Raw genomic sequence first — 13,456 nt, 5'->3', positions numbered from 1 at the left:
TTTTTTATTATTTTTTTATTTTTTACATTTTTTCCACAAATCCGTCATGATTTTCTGGCTCTTTCTAAAGACTGTGTTTATCCTGTTTGATAAATCGTCTTAATTACCTGCATAAGTCTGTTAATTTAACAGTCACAGAGCGCAGTAAACCTCTAAACAGCCTCACACCCTGCTCTCTCTGCAAACAGAGCCTTTTAAGGTAAGCTCTCCTCTCTCTGACTCTCCGTCTGTCTTCATCTGTCTGCCTCTTCAGCTCCCAAACCTTCACTAACACCACCACCCAGCGTCTCTCCAACCCCCCTCCTTTATTTCTATTTCCTAGACTCTCCCCGTGAGCAGCCAGCCTCCTCCTGGGGTTTCAGCTCTTTCAACCAAACCCCGGGAGAGGAGCAAACATCGGGCAGATGGGCTGCCCAGGCTTCCCGTCGAGTAGAAAACACCTCATGAAAGACAAGAACTCTGAAATACAGGCCAGGATTTAAAAGTCTGTTTGTAGTTTCTGTTTTTTTTATTTGTGTGTGTTTATGCAGTTCAAAGATGAGGAGATGGACTCCGGGAGTTTTCTCCTTATATGGGGGGAGGAATGTGCTTCATGCTCTCCCTCCTACTTTCTGCCAAGTGTTTTTCTTCTAGATTTTTATGTTGCAAGTATCCGTTAAAGCCACTCGTCTTTGAGGTTGTTCTTCCATGAAGATACCCACTCGTTCTCCTTTGGGTCAAACAGAGTTGCGTTAGAGGAGGTGGTGACATCATGGTGACTGCCGTTTGTGTCATCACTGCAGGGGCCTCAGGTAGGCTACACACCTGCAGGCTCCTCCAAACCCGCCGCCAGGTTTGACACATGAACGAGTGAGGAAACGTCCTGGAAACAGATGTTTGAGACACAAAAGGTGACGTCGGTCAGGATGAGCTGTGCCTGTGAAAGTGCTTGAAAGAGACACATTCCTCAAATTTTGAGGAACATTAATTTGGAAAAAAAAATGAAATGTAGATGTCAACTTGTCCACACTGGTTTTGCATCTCATGTCAAAGATATTTGGGGTTGTAAAAGAACTTTGACTAAAATAAAGTACCAATACAGTTTTCATAAGGTGAAAAAAGGAAACTTCCCCAAATATCTATTTTTAAAATCTTGTTTAGGTACAACAACAAATGTCTGATTACAATAACAGATTGTATTTAGATTTAAAAAGGAGGGAAGCAAACTCCGTCACACTAGATTTACTTCTGTCATTTTTAGATTATTCCATCCACACAATTCATAAAGCATTCACAACCAAAGCACAATGTAAAGAATGCAATAATAAACGCATCAAACCCACTACATGTAATGTGAATGCTGCAATCAATTCAGCCCAGATTGGAAGTCAAAAAATGGCTTTAAGCAATTTAAGGTGTAAATAATCGTACTGAACAATTAATCACATGACTCGACTGTGGACTACCTATTATAAAAAGGGACAAAACTTTCAACAAACCAACATGACGATCATTATCTGCTGTGACCTGAAGGGTTTAAGAGAACAGGTAAAAACTGACAAAGGCATTTGAATATCAGCTGTGAGACAAAAGTCTTGTGGCCCAGCCAGGTTTATCTTCGTAGCAAACACGACTTATTTCAAATGGCATTTTTTTTGTTTGGCGAAAAAAGAAATGTTATTATAAGCAAAATTTTCTCCACTAAAATATTTAAAGATTATTTAAAGTTGTTTAAAAAAAAAAAAAAACAAAAAAAAAACAAAACACTTTTTTATTTTTCAGGATAAACACTGAAATTTAATTTTTTTGTGTGGGACTTACTGATGAACCATGACTGCTATTACTGTTATTTAATAAGAACTTTAGAGTGGAGTTTTCTGCATTGTTTAAGTAAAGAGAAGTAACTGTAGTTTTTCTGGTTTGCAGTTGACAAGTACATCCAGCATACTGAAACAAAAAATGATTTGCAATTCAGTTTAGTCATAAAGAGCCCGTTCACAACCTAGATTTACAACCGGGTTGTTAGCTGTGTTTGTTTGTTATGAGATAAAAAAGAGATTAGCAGCAGTGAGAGAACAGAAGGAGGACAAACACACACGTGAAGGTTAAAGAACTCTGGAAAGTGTGACGTTGGATGAAGTACTGCTGTTTGTGAACCTCTGATTTAAATGTGTGCCTGCAATAAAAACTGACACTGCAGGGTAGTCAGGCACCAAGAAAACAGAGCCAGTAATAAATCTCTTTCCGCTGCAATTAACTTTATAGTTAGGATCATGACAGAGTTAAAGCAACACAAGTCCTATATGGATGAGGACGACGGGGTTCTTCTCAAATGAAAGATGGCACTACCAGAGAGTTAAAAAAAATACAGCATCACGTCTGCAAGAACTTTTCACCAACACGATCCTGGTAAAGCTTTCCCACTTATATAAATAAGGCTTAGCCCCTCCCACAGGCAAACAAATACTACCCTTCCCTGCAGATACAACTCAGAAAACTCTTCAACAAAATTTGAAAACAGCATAAACAGGAATTCAACTTCTGAAATATTAACTCGTGCTTAATTTGGATACCTAAAAATCACTTGCATAGGAAACAACAATTTCTTCTTTCTGTTTCTGTTTTACAAGTGGAGCCACATTATAAATATAGAGCCTGATGCTATATTCTTTTATAAAACAAAATCACAGTGATTGTTTCTTTAACTGTGTGTCGTCAAATGTTCAAAACTAATTTCTTCACTTTAGACCAACTTATTACATCCCCACTGCAGCTTATTGTGGATGATGGTGTCATTTAAAGACCCACTACAAAATAAAATAGTATTTTTTTACACATTTTTGCCATTTTTCTGATGATGAGGGACATATATTAAAAAAAATAAGCTAAAAACTGCATTTCTGACTATTTTTTATTCAAATTGTTATGAATCAAGGGCAGACAAAAAAAATGCAGAAAGATCTAGAGACTACAGTCTGGGAGCCACAAGCTCCCTGCTGCGCTCTACTTCAGCAAACTCACGTCTTTGTTTCATGTCAAGAAAGGGATGATGGGAAGTCAGGGCAGACCTATGGTTCCAATGAACTCCTGTCACTCTACAGAAACTGTCAGAAAATGACACAGATTTTTTCATTTTATAATGATCTTAATTAAAACACCACTTTGAACACTTTTACATTAGATCAGAAGACGATCAGAGTGGGACCTTAAAGTTTCTGTTGTGGCATGACAATACACCAGGTGAGGGTTTGGATCATCACAGCTGCTTTCACTTAGTGAGTCATGCTCTGATTTTCCTGCTTTGTTCCTGTTTGTGTCTCCTGTTAGTTGTCGTTTTGTCCCTATTTTTCAATGTTTTGTCGCATTTGACGGATTTTAACATTATTATTAGATCTATCATTTAGTTTGTTTGTTTTTGCTTAGTCCCACCAATCTTTTGGGAATAATTGATTGATCAATGTGGTTTATTTTAAGCATTAATCGTAGACAATACTATAAAAAATCACTGAGATTTATCAAACTCATTACAGAAATAATGAAATGGATGGATAAAAAAACAAAGACACACGTAAGTCACATTTGATAATTAAATATAGAGATCATTATCTAAAGTCAAGTAGAGCAGGATTTATTGCTTGAGAAGGTGGAGATGTGCCTCTTTCCTTTTTTGTAGTTCTAACTTCAACCCAAGACTAATGCAATCTTTTTTATTTAACATGTCTCCTTCAGTTTTCCATAAACTTTGTTCTGACTTGTTTGAAAAGTTCTTAGAAGTAGAACTTTCTACTTCACTTTAGGACTCCTAAAATCATCAGTGAAAGATGCTCTCTAAAAACAAGCATTTTCACTCATTTTGTCCTGCTTTGAGCCGTCCTGACACACAAACGCCTTCAGATTTCAAGCTTGAATCTGACAAAACAATGAAGTTATCACACAGACACACACACACTCCAGGCACCATGACATCATATGATCTCATCACCTAAGCATTCGGGTCTGACACAGACCTGCAGAGACAAGACACGCATGCAAGTGAGGCAAAGAAGAGAGGCACACTGTTCTCTCATCTGCTGTCAGCCTGCCTGAAAAGCACTTTTAAAAAGTCTAAACTGATAAGAAAAAAAAGAAATTGCCCTAACAAATATTCGCTCATTTTTGTTTTCAGCTCAGTGATTTCTGTTAAATAAAGCTGAAATTGAGTGTGTTGCTGTCGTAATGTGATGCAATAGGCTTTCAGTCAGCAGTTTACTTGCATTATTGCCTAACACATGAGAAGACAAAGCAACCACTGATGAGGGCCAATAGAGGAGTCGCTACCCCGAAGTGGTGAGAAGGAATTTCTCCAGGAACAGCGGCAGAACAAACGATAAGAACGATGCGTGAGTCAGAAGTCAGTTGTTTGTTTTGCAGCTACTTAAATCTCCCTGGCAACGTTTGTTTTGTTTTTTTACCTTACCAGTCAACAATGTGGGCAGCAGCTGCCCACTCAGCAAAACTCCTGGAGTTGCACAATCCAGCGGAACCCACAAAGGGAAGGCTGAGTGCCATCGCTCGTAGATCAGAGACTTCCTGGTTAGCAGAGAGTTTCTGTCAAGATTTTGGATGGTGTTATTATTATTATTATTTTGCAGCTCAGTTACTTCTCACTAGAGATGATTCAACAGCCACTGCTAGAGCTGTAGGATTTTTGTTTAGAAACAAAGTTAGTGTTTTCAAGATAAATTAGGTCTAAAGAAATGAAAAAATAAATATTTTCTGCAGTTTTACAATTTTGATCTTTGACTTTATTTTTACTTTTAAGGAAAGACTACCACATTCTATGAGGTATTAAAGGCATGCTCAACTTTAACAGGACCCTGCAGTTCTTTCCTGGGAATGCATGTATGTTCAAGGATGAGTTAAAGAAGAGGACCATCTGAGCATCTGCAGTGAGTCTGCAGCCACCCCCTCTCAAACCCTGGACTTCAGCAGGAGATAATAGTATGGAGCCATTCTAATGTGATGAAATAAGCCTCCAGTCAGCTGTTTACTTGAATGATTGGGTAACAGATGACAAGAAACAAGGCAACCACCGATGGAGGTCGATATGTGAGAAGAGGAATTTCAACAAGGCCAACGACAGAACAAACGATAAGAACGATACGAGAGTGGATGAGTCAGATCCTGTTGTTTGTGTTGGAGCTGCTTAATCTCCAAGACAACGTTTGGTTTTTACCTTTTCAGTTCACCTATGGATAATTGTGTGAATGCTTAACAGCAGGTGTCAAACTCAATCACACAGGGGGCAAAAACCCAAAACACACCTTAAGCCACGGGCCGAACAGGATAAACATTTATTAAACACTCTAAAACTACATTTTTAAAACTTTAAATCCATAACTTTTTAACATAATTATGAACTAGATATATAGCATTACCTGCAATAATGCTAGTGTGAATGCTGTAAACTGAATTTGGCCACTGAAGATGCTAGTGCTGATAGCTGAAAATGCTGAAATTTATAGCTAAAAACACTGAAGCCGATAGCTGAAAACGCTGATGTTGATAGCCAGCTAAAATTAGCTAAATGCCAATTTAGCCTAAAAAACTAAAAGGTTAGCAAAAACACCTAGCATGTAGCTGAAAAAATAGCCAAACTTCAGAATTGCTTAAAGTGAAAAAAAAACTAAATTATCCAAAATATTAAATGTAAATATTATCTTAACTCCAAAACAGCCTAAAAACTTTTTAAAATAAAGCCTAAATTAGCTAAAACAGTTAGCATGTAGCTGAAATATTAGATAAACTTCAAAATAGCCTTAAAAAATCTTAGTAAATGCCAAAATAGTCCAAAAAGCTAGCAGAATGCTAATTTTTAAAACTTTAAACTTGTAACTTTTTAACATAATTATGAATAATAAAAAGGCAGCATTATTATTCCAGAATAAATCAACTTAAACCTTATATAACTTTTAATATTTTACTCGCCATGAAAATCTATCTTGTCAAAATTATACAAGTAAGAAAAAAGCGCAAGATAACATCGGACCATTAATAAGAATAAAATAAAATGAGGGCTGGAAAGAATTACCCGGAGGGCCGGATCCGGCCCCTGGGCCTTGACTTTGATACTTGGTTTACAGCAGTGGTCCCCAACCACCGCGCCGCAGACCAGTGTGACGGTCCGTGGATCCCTTGCGACCGGGCCATGAAAGAACCAATGAATTATAGATGTTTTTCTTTTTTTTATGAGATGGAAATCTTTTATTTTGAAAATCGACCGGATTCTCTGAATTAGCTTGAGCACTAAAAGCAGTCTGGTGGCGTGTAACACAGGGAAAGTTACGTACATGTGAAACCTTTCTTTATTTAGGGTTTTTAAACACTTTCAATCCCCCCACAATGCATGGCTGGGTTTGACCATGCAAAGTTCTAAAAACAAAAACAAAAAATGTAAAATTTGATCGATTGGATGGATGGATGGACGGACAGATGGATGGATTTTTGAAAAATGGAAAAGAATAAAAACTCACTTGTTTTCTCTCTAGGAAGTCATAGCTTGACAGATTAAAAAAAAACATACTATAATACAGTACTACTTCCACACATACTGCTGCATAGGTGTGTGCCTTTGCTCTAAAGATCCCATCACTCTGAAAGGGTCTGTTTTCTCCAGACCTTTGGCCTTTGCTTCAGATCAGTGGCAGAAGTTGTTTTTCTTTAGTCTGAACAGCTGCTCAGGCTCAATATCAACAGTTTTTTTTCTGGAAACTCTTCAATTTCTCCACATTGAGATATTATTCATCAGCTAGAATTGACCAGTGATCTCCAGTCATAGGAATATTTCTTGTTTTTTCTTATTAGTACGTTTAGATGAGTGTAGAATCATGAGTCTGACATGTTTAGAAAAAATATTTTTTTTTTATCAGAATTTGATTTTTTTTTAGTTAATCAGAGTCACTAATCACTTTTGTTTGGTTTTGTGTGGGTTTGAACTGTGGTTTCCATGGTGCTTTCAAATTATAATAGGCTTGCGTCTTTGCTTTGACTGAGCTAAAAATGGCTAAAGTTCTTATGTTGTCAAAGTTCGATTGATTTTCACACTGTGAGTTAGTTCTCTTCCTTGCTGAGCTGGCTTTGAACACCGGAGTAGGGAGTCAGGTCTAAATAACAGGTAAAAGTTCTGTCATTTATTACACAAGCAAGTGAGAGAAAAAACAAACAAACAAAAAAAAAACTATCCAGCTCTAATGTGTAAACCACTGTGCTAATGGATTTAATGTCTTTGACATTTGGGTTTAGTCAGAACAAATATCTTCTGTCATTCTCCCTAATATTTGCTCAGTTTTAGAAAAATCCTGGTTCTGGAAACATCCTTACCACCCAAGATGACAATAGCCAGGTAGATGGAAAATATAAACCAAATAATCACATGACCACAGGCTGTCCATTTAGGTTTTAGTCGCAACTACCTTTCCCAGTAGGTACTTACTGTCTGTGGGCAAACATATAAGGAGGATGCAGGTGGCCCACTGGAAACATCGAGGTCGTGGACCCTTATTTTTGATTAAAAGTTCCACAGACAGAAGCTGTTTTTGGAACTGTGTTTTACAAACACACTCCTCTACCTTATGAGCAGCCTTCCCAGAGGAGCTGATGCTGTAATAGCAGCAAAAGGTGGACCCACATCGTGTTAAATTCTATGAGTTAGGAATGGGATGGCCCTTCAGTTCATTCGTGAGTCAAGGCAGGTGAGTGAACACCTTTGGTAATAAAGTGTAAATGCACGTTTTTCAGGAACAAAAGCTAAAATGGAGCTGGTAAAATGAAATCAGGCTCTTGCTGTTGTTGCATGGGTTGAGAAAAACTTCAGAATACTGTATGTTCAAAACAAAAACAACCCCCCACACCAGAAAACAGAAAACAAGCAGCATTCAAACAAACAGAAAAAAACCTGACAGCAACACTTTCATCCATTGCACAAATCTCTCCTGTTTGTGATCTTTCAGTTAGAAAGCTCCACATTCTCTTTTTGTATACAACAGAAAACTGGAAAAATTAAACAGTTTTGACTGGTCTTGTATACAGAAGGTCATAACGCGCTCGAGTTTACAAGAACTTGTCTCAGGAGTTTAGCTTTCCCAAGTTTTCTGTGCTTTTGTAACCATAGTAGAGATGCTTGCTGAATATGATGACAGATTGTCTGTCCAGGTTTTGGCTTGGAGAAGTGATTCTCAGTCTCGATTCTTCTGCAGTTCTCAGTTTGTGTTGATGACATTGAGCAGGACGACTCACTGAGCAACTGTGCAAGAAACTCTGAGTTATAGATCAGAGCCTGAATGTATTTTTTTCTATTTTTATCGATGGTGTCCAGTTCCAGTGCTTGAGGGCGGCGTCCTTGTTTTTCAGATCTCCCTGCCTCCATCACTGCTGATCACCTGAATCTGGTGTGTTCGACAAAGCAAAGACAGGTGTATAAAGGCAACATTAGAACTGGGATTTGACACCTATTGTATCAAATTATCTCCGTACCCATCGCTTTACAAATCCCTGATCTGATTGTTTGAAGTTGAGGAGCAAATTAGAAGAAACATCTTCAAGTGAAGCCATAATTTCGTCATCATCATAGGTCAACACTTTGTAAAAAAGCGGCTTTATAGTTTTCACCTGGTTGCTCTGTTGATCTCATTAACTGTACTTGAGAACTAGAGTGAGTGTGAGTGTTTACTTCCTGCTCCAAGCGAATTAAGTCATTCAGTCACTATTTTGGTCAAAATACAAAAACTGTCATGTTGGAACCAGACGTCGTGAATAAGCAGTAATTAGTCCAAGTTGGTCAAACTGTCTATGGCAACCACTCTCACCAATCAAGAGTGAGTTTGTCGGAAGTCTAAAAGTAGGAAGTGATAGACACCACCTGCTTTTATTGAGACATCTGAACCTCTCCTCTATTCTTTATTTATTTTTCATTTAGTTCTCCATCCCTCTGTTTGGTGCAGTGCCATTCATGTGTTGTCCTTCTTTCGTACTCCCCTCTAGGGAAGAGATTCCAGATTCCAAGTGGCCTGTGCTTGGCTGTGGACCTTGCCTCTGGCTCAGCTCACACCCCCAGCTGTCCCCCAGCTCCATCTGGATGAAGGACTGTTTGTGTTCCTGTCCTTGGCCATGGAACATGTAGCAAGAACGTGTTTATATCAGAGGAAGACTGTTATGGCTTCCTGGAGCCAGCGGGTACTTCCTGTTTGGAACACCAAGGGGGAGGGGCCAATCAGTCTAATTCTCATATACATCAATGGTTATTGAGGGACTTGTTTACTGATCAAAGTAGTTATCATTTACCAGGAGCGTTGTAAATGTTCTGAGGGAGCCCAGTGCACCATACTTTCCCGAGCTTCTAACTTCTAGCAGTCTTCGATGTAAATATGTAGAGAATATACGTATTTTTAGCATATGAAGCATATATTGGAGAAATATTTAAATTATAATTATTCCCCCAAACTTCATTACAGTAGGGGAGCAGTATGTTAAATATTCTCTGATTACTAGCTAGCCTGGCAGAACGCCTGTCCAAAGAGGAATGTTTTAAGGCTAGTTTTGAAGGTAGAAACTGTGCTGGCCTCTCTGACATGAGCTGGGAGCTTATTCCATAGAACAGGAGCTTGGTGGCTGAAGGTTCTACCTCCAACAACAACTTGCACAGAAAACAAAGAAGTGAGAGCAAAAGAAGATGGAAACTGACAGACTGTGTAGACTTTATGTTTAAATTTCAGCTTTGTTTTGGATGCATCACAGTGAACATAAAAATGTTTGGACGTAATATCCGAGGGTAAAAAGCACAGTAAGAAATTCATTGAAAACTTAATAGAAAAAAAGAAAAAAGTGTTTTGTGTGACAGTGATAATCTCTATATTCGTCTGTGTCTAATTCAGGCTGCAAGCCGGAAAAGTGCGGCGAAGATGAAACTTTGGTGATTTTATGGAGGAGCTGTATTTTCTTGTTATTCACCTATTTACTTATATATTTACTTACCTATTTACTTATATATGCAACTTTCATTTACAACGGGAACTTTTCCAAACAAGATGAAATTAGCAAAGGTAATTCCACTTTACAAACCTGGAGATAAACACTCTTTCCCCAATTACAGACCAATACCATTACTACCACAATTTTCAAAAATATTAGAAAAATGATTTGTTGCAAGATTAGATTTGTCAAAAAGGCCAATATTGTAGAAAGCAGTCAATATGGGTTTAGGAGAACTTGTTCAACTTCCATGACTTTCATAGACCTAACAGAGGAAATATCCACGGCAATAGACAACACAAAATACCTAATTGGCATAATTGTTGATCTTAAAAGAGCATTTGAACACGATAAATTACAGCATTTTGCTTAAAATACACAATAAATATGGCATTAGAGGAACAGCCATTCAATGGGTGACAAGTTACCTAATAAATAGACAACAATATGTACAAATAAATACAAGAAAATCAAATTGCCATGGTATAAAATGTGGGGTACCCCAGGGGTCAGTTCTCGGACCAAAGTTGCTTTGTTTTGATGACATTGTTGATGTGTCCAGTATGCCAAAATGCATCCTATTTGCTTATGATGATACGACCCTTTATTATGTAAGTTACAATTTAGAGCACATGAAAGAAGTAATCCAATAGTATTTACAAGTGAAAACATAGGTAATAGACATCAAGATTGGGAAGTCTTTATCTTCTGTTCCACCGAGTTTTTATAACTCAACGCAACAACAAACAAGGCTATTAATTGTATTTTTCTAGTTTTTCTTTTTTAACAAGTGTTTTGAAAGTATATGGTGACTTGGTTTCTTTGATTGATTGTTTACGATTGTTCCACATTCGAACCCCTCGGGCTATAGTATTTACAGGTGAAAACACAAGTATGTGTTATTGGTTGTGGATGTTCCTTTTTTTGTTTTGTTTTTACATGTGCTGCACATAATTTCTTGCACATAATTGATTCTTTTTTGCACATTTATTTGTGAAGTAAGGTGTTCTTTTTTTCTGTTGAAATCTTTTTTATATTTTTACATATTTATTACTGTGTGTTGTATAAATATGTCCACATTGAAATTGAGTTTTACCCAAATTCCGTAGTGACAGTTACAATGACAATAAAGGCATTCAATTCAATAAAAGGGGTCCAGAAATATAAGTTTAGCTTATCCAACTCCTCTTCATTTCCTCAACAAAAGATGTATTTTAATGTATTATGTTTGTTTTTTCCTGAGGAGATGATTAAAAATGAATTTTAAAAAAAATGTAGTCATTACTTATTGTAAAAAAGTAATTCACTACTCGTCATTTTACTTAAAGGGGCCATACCATCATTTTCTTTAGCCTTTCGGAGTAAACTATATCCACATATATGATCATATTTTACCTTTGGAACACTAAAAATCAAAGTATTTATGAAATGTAGGCTATTTACGTGACATTTCTACCAAAAAGTAAAACGACTCGATTCCTGAAGCTCCACCTGCCTCTGAGTGTGTGCGCCGCCCATTTCATGACGTCGTCCCAGAGCCTTTTTTTCTTCATTTCTCCCATGAAAATAATCCAAACTTCTTCAAAGATGGATGCACATACCATATATTTGCCCTTTGTAGCCCCGGCCATCCCCACACTGGTTCACAACACAAATACACTTGGCGTCTGCACAACTGTGACCGATGGAGGGGTGGGCAGTCTTAACCCTTGTTCTGTTTTACAGGGTCCAGATGACCCAAGCTTTACATTGACGTGTTTTCCATCCCATGACAAATGTGGATGAAAGTGGACAGGATTTCATGTCTGCCACGGACACCAGTGGAAGACAAAAACCACTGGGAAAAAAAAGTTCACCGCACTGTGTTGTGGGTTGCCAGATGACCCAACTTTTAATATAAACTTTTAATCTTTGTGCTTCCGGGAACACGGCACAAAAGCACGGAGGCAGGAGCAGCTGCACACCGAAAACTCTATTTACCCCAAAAAGAGTAAATATTGTTAAAACAATTCCTGATCATGCCGCCGAACCCCCCCCCACTGACGTACGATTCGGAAGATATCAAGAAGTTGCTTGATTTTGTGCTGGACGAAGTTGGAGCCCTCAAGAAACAGTACCAGGACCTTGTGGACAGGCTGGAGGAGGGGAGGCAGCTCCAAGCTCTACATGAGCAGACTGTCAACCGATTGGATAACTTGGAAAAACGATGGATGACCAAAAACAAAATTCCAGGATTAATGATGTGATCATCACTGGATTGAAAATAAGGCCCGGTCGTATGCACATGCAGCGGCTGCAGGGAACGGAGAGGAATCTGAAGAGGAGACGAGCTCTGTGGAGCAACAGGTGGAAGATTTCCTGAAGTCCAAAGGAATTTCTCTGGAGACAAACAACCTGGAGATCTGCCGTCCACTCCTAAAGAGAAGAGAGACCGTCATACCTGCGATTCTCATGAGGTTTGTCAATCGGAAGCACAAAGTTGCTTTATTGAAGCAAGGAAGAAACCTGAAGGGATCCAACGTCTTTATCAACGAGAGTCCCACTAAACGCAATGCTGACATCGCCCGAAGAGCCCGCTACCTGAGAAAAATTGGAAAATTCCAAAACACCTGGACACGGGATGGAAAAATCTACGCCAAGCTTTGCGGCTCTCCTGAGCAAGCCAAGGTCATCATCATCAGAAGCCTGGAGGAGCTGGAGAAGTTTGTTCCCACTGCAGTCTAAACAAGAGATAAGTATGAATGCTGGTCTACGAGGTGAGGAGACAAACTTCACTAACAATGGCTGATAACACCAACACAATCTCTACAACAGTCAACTGTGAGCACGACTTTCAGAGAGATCTGAACCGTCAGCAACCTGACCTTCATACATTCAGTGATCATGATAACAACCAGCAAGATGACATAGACCCTGATCAATTCTTTTGCACTGTTAGACTGCAAATATTATAGTATAGATGACTTTAAAAACTCTGTTAACCCAGAGGAAGACTATCAATCATCCACTTTAACAGCAGAAGTATGTACACCAACTTTGGAGACATCAAGGACTATTTACAGAATCTGGAACATTCCTTTAACATCATAACCATATCTGAAACTTGGTTTCGCTGCGACAAGGGTGCTGACTTTGAATTGGAAAACTACGAACTTCGTTTTGTGAACAGAGTAAACAAAAGAGACGGAGGAGTCGCAATTTATGTGAAAAAAAATCTGAAGTTCACAGTAATGGATAAAATGTCAGTTGCAGTGGATGGATTACTGGAATGTATTACAATTGAAGTATGTAATGAATCAGGGAGTAATGTCATTGTCAGCTGTATATACAGGTCACCAGGGTCAAGCTTAGAAGTGTTCAGCGACTGGATGGAAAAAATGTTTTTCTCTCAAAATAACAAAATATTGTTTATCTGTGGAGATTTCAATATAGATCTGATAAACCCAGGAAACCATAAAACAACAGATGACTT

At 38.3% G+C, this 13,456-nt stretch overlaps 1 long non-coding RNA gene across 1 annotated transcript; it reads right to left on the bottom strand.

The window, feature by feature from the left end:
• On the bottom strand, window positions 1-2,744 carry LOC118598989. The gene is made up of 2 exons (XR_004948247.1): window positions 805-2,744; window positions 1-709 (listed from the first exon to the last, which is right to left on the bottom strand). It is a non-coding gene; the product is annotated as an uncharacterized LOC118598989 (long non-coding RNA).
• Between the last annotated feature and the right edge of the window lie 10,712 nt (window positions 2,745-13,456).

The sequence above is a fragment of the Oryzias melastigma genome, linkage group LG7, assembly GCF_002922805.2.
Source record: "Oryzias melastigma strain HK-1 linkage group LG7, ASM292280v2, whole genome shotgun sequence".
Taxonomy (NCBI): Eukaryota; Metazoa; Chordata; class Actinopteri; order Beloniformes; family Adrianichthyidae; genus Oryzias; species Oryzias melastigma.
This window is presented reverse-complemented; position numbering and strand designations above follow the sequence as displayed.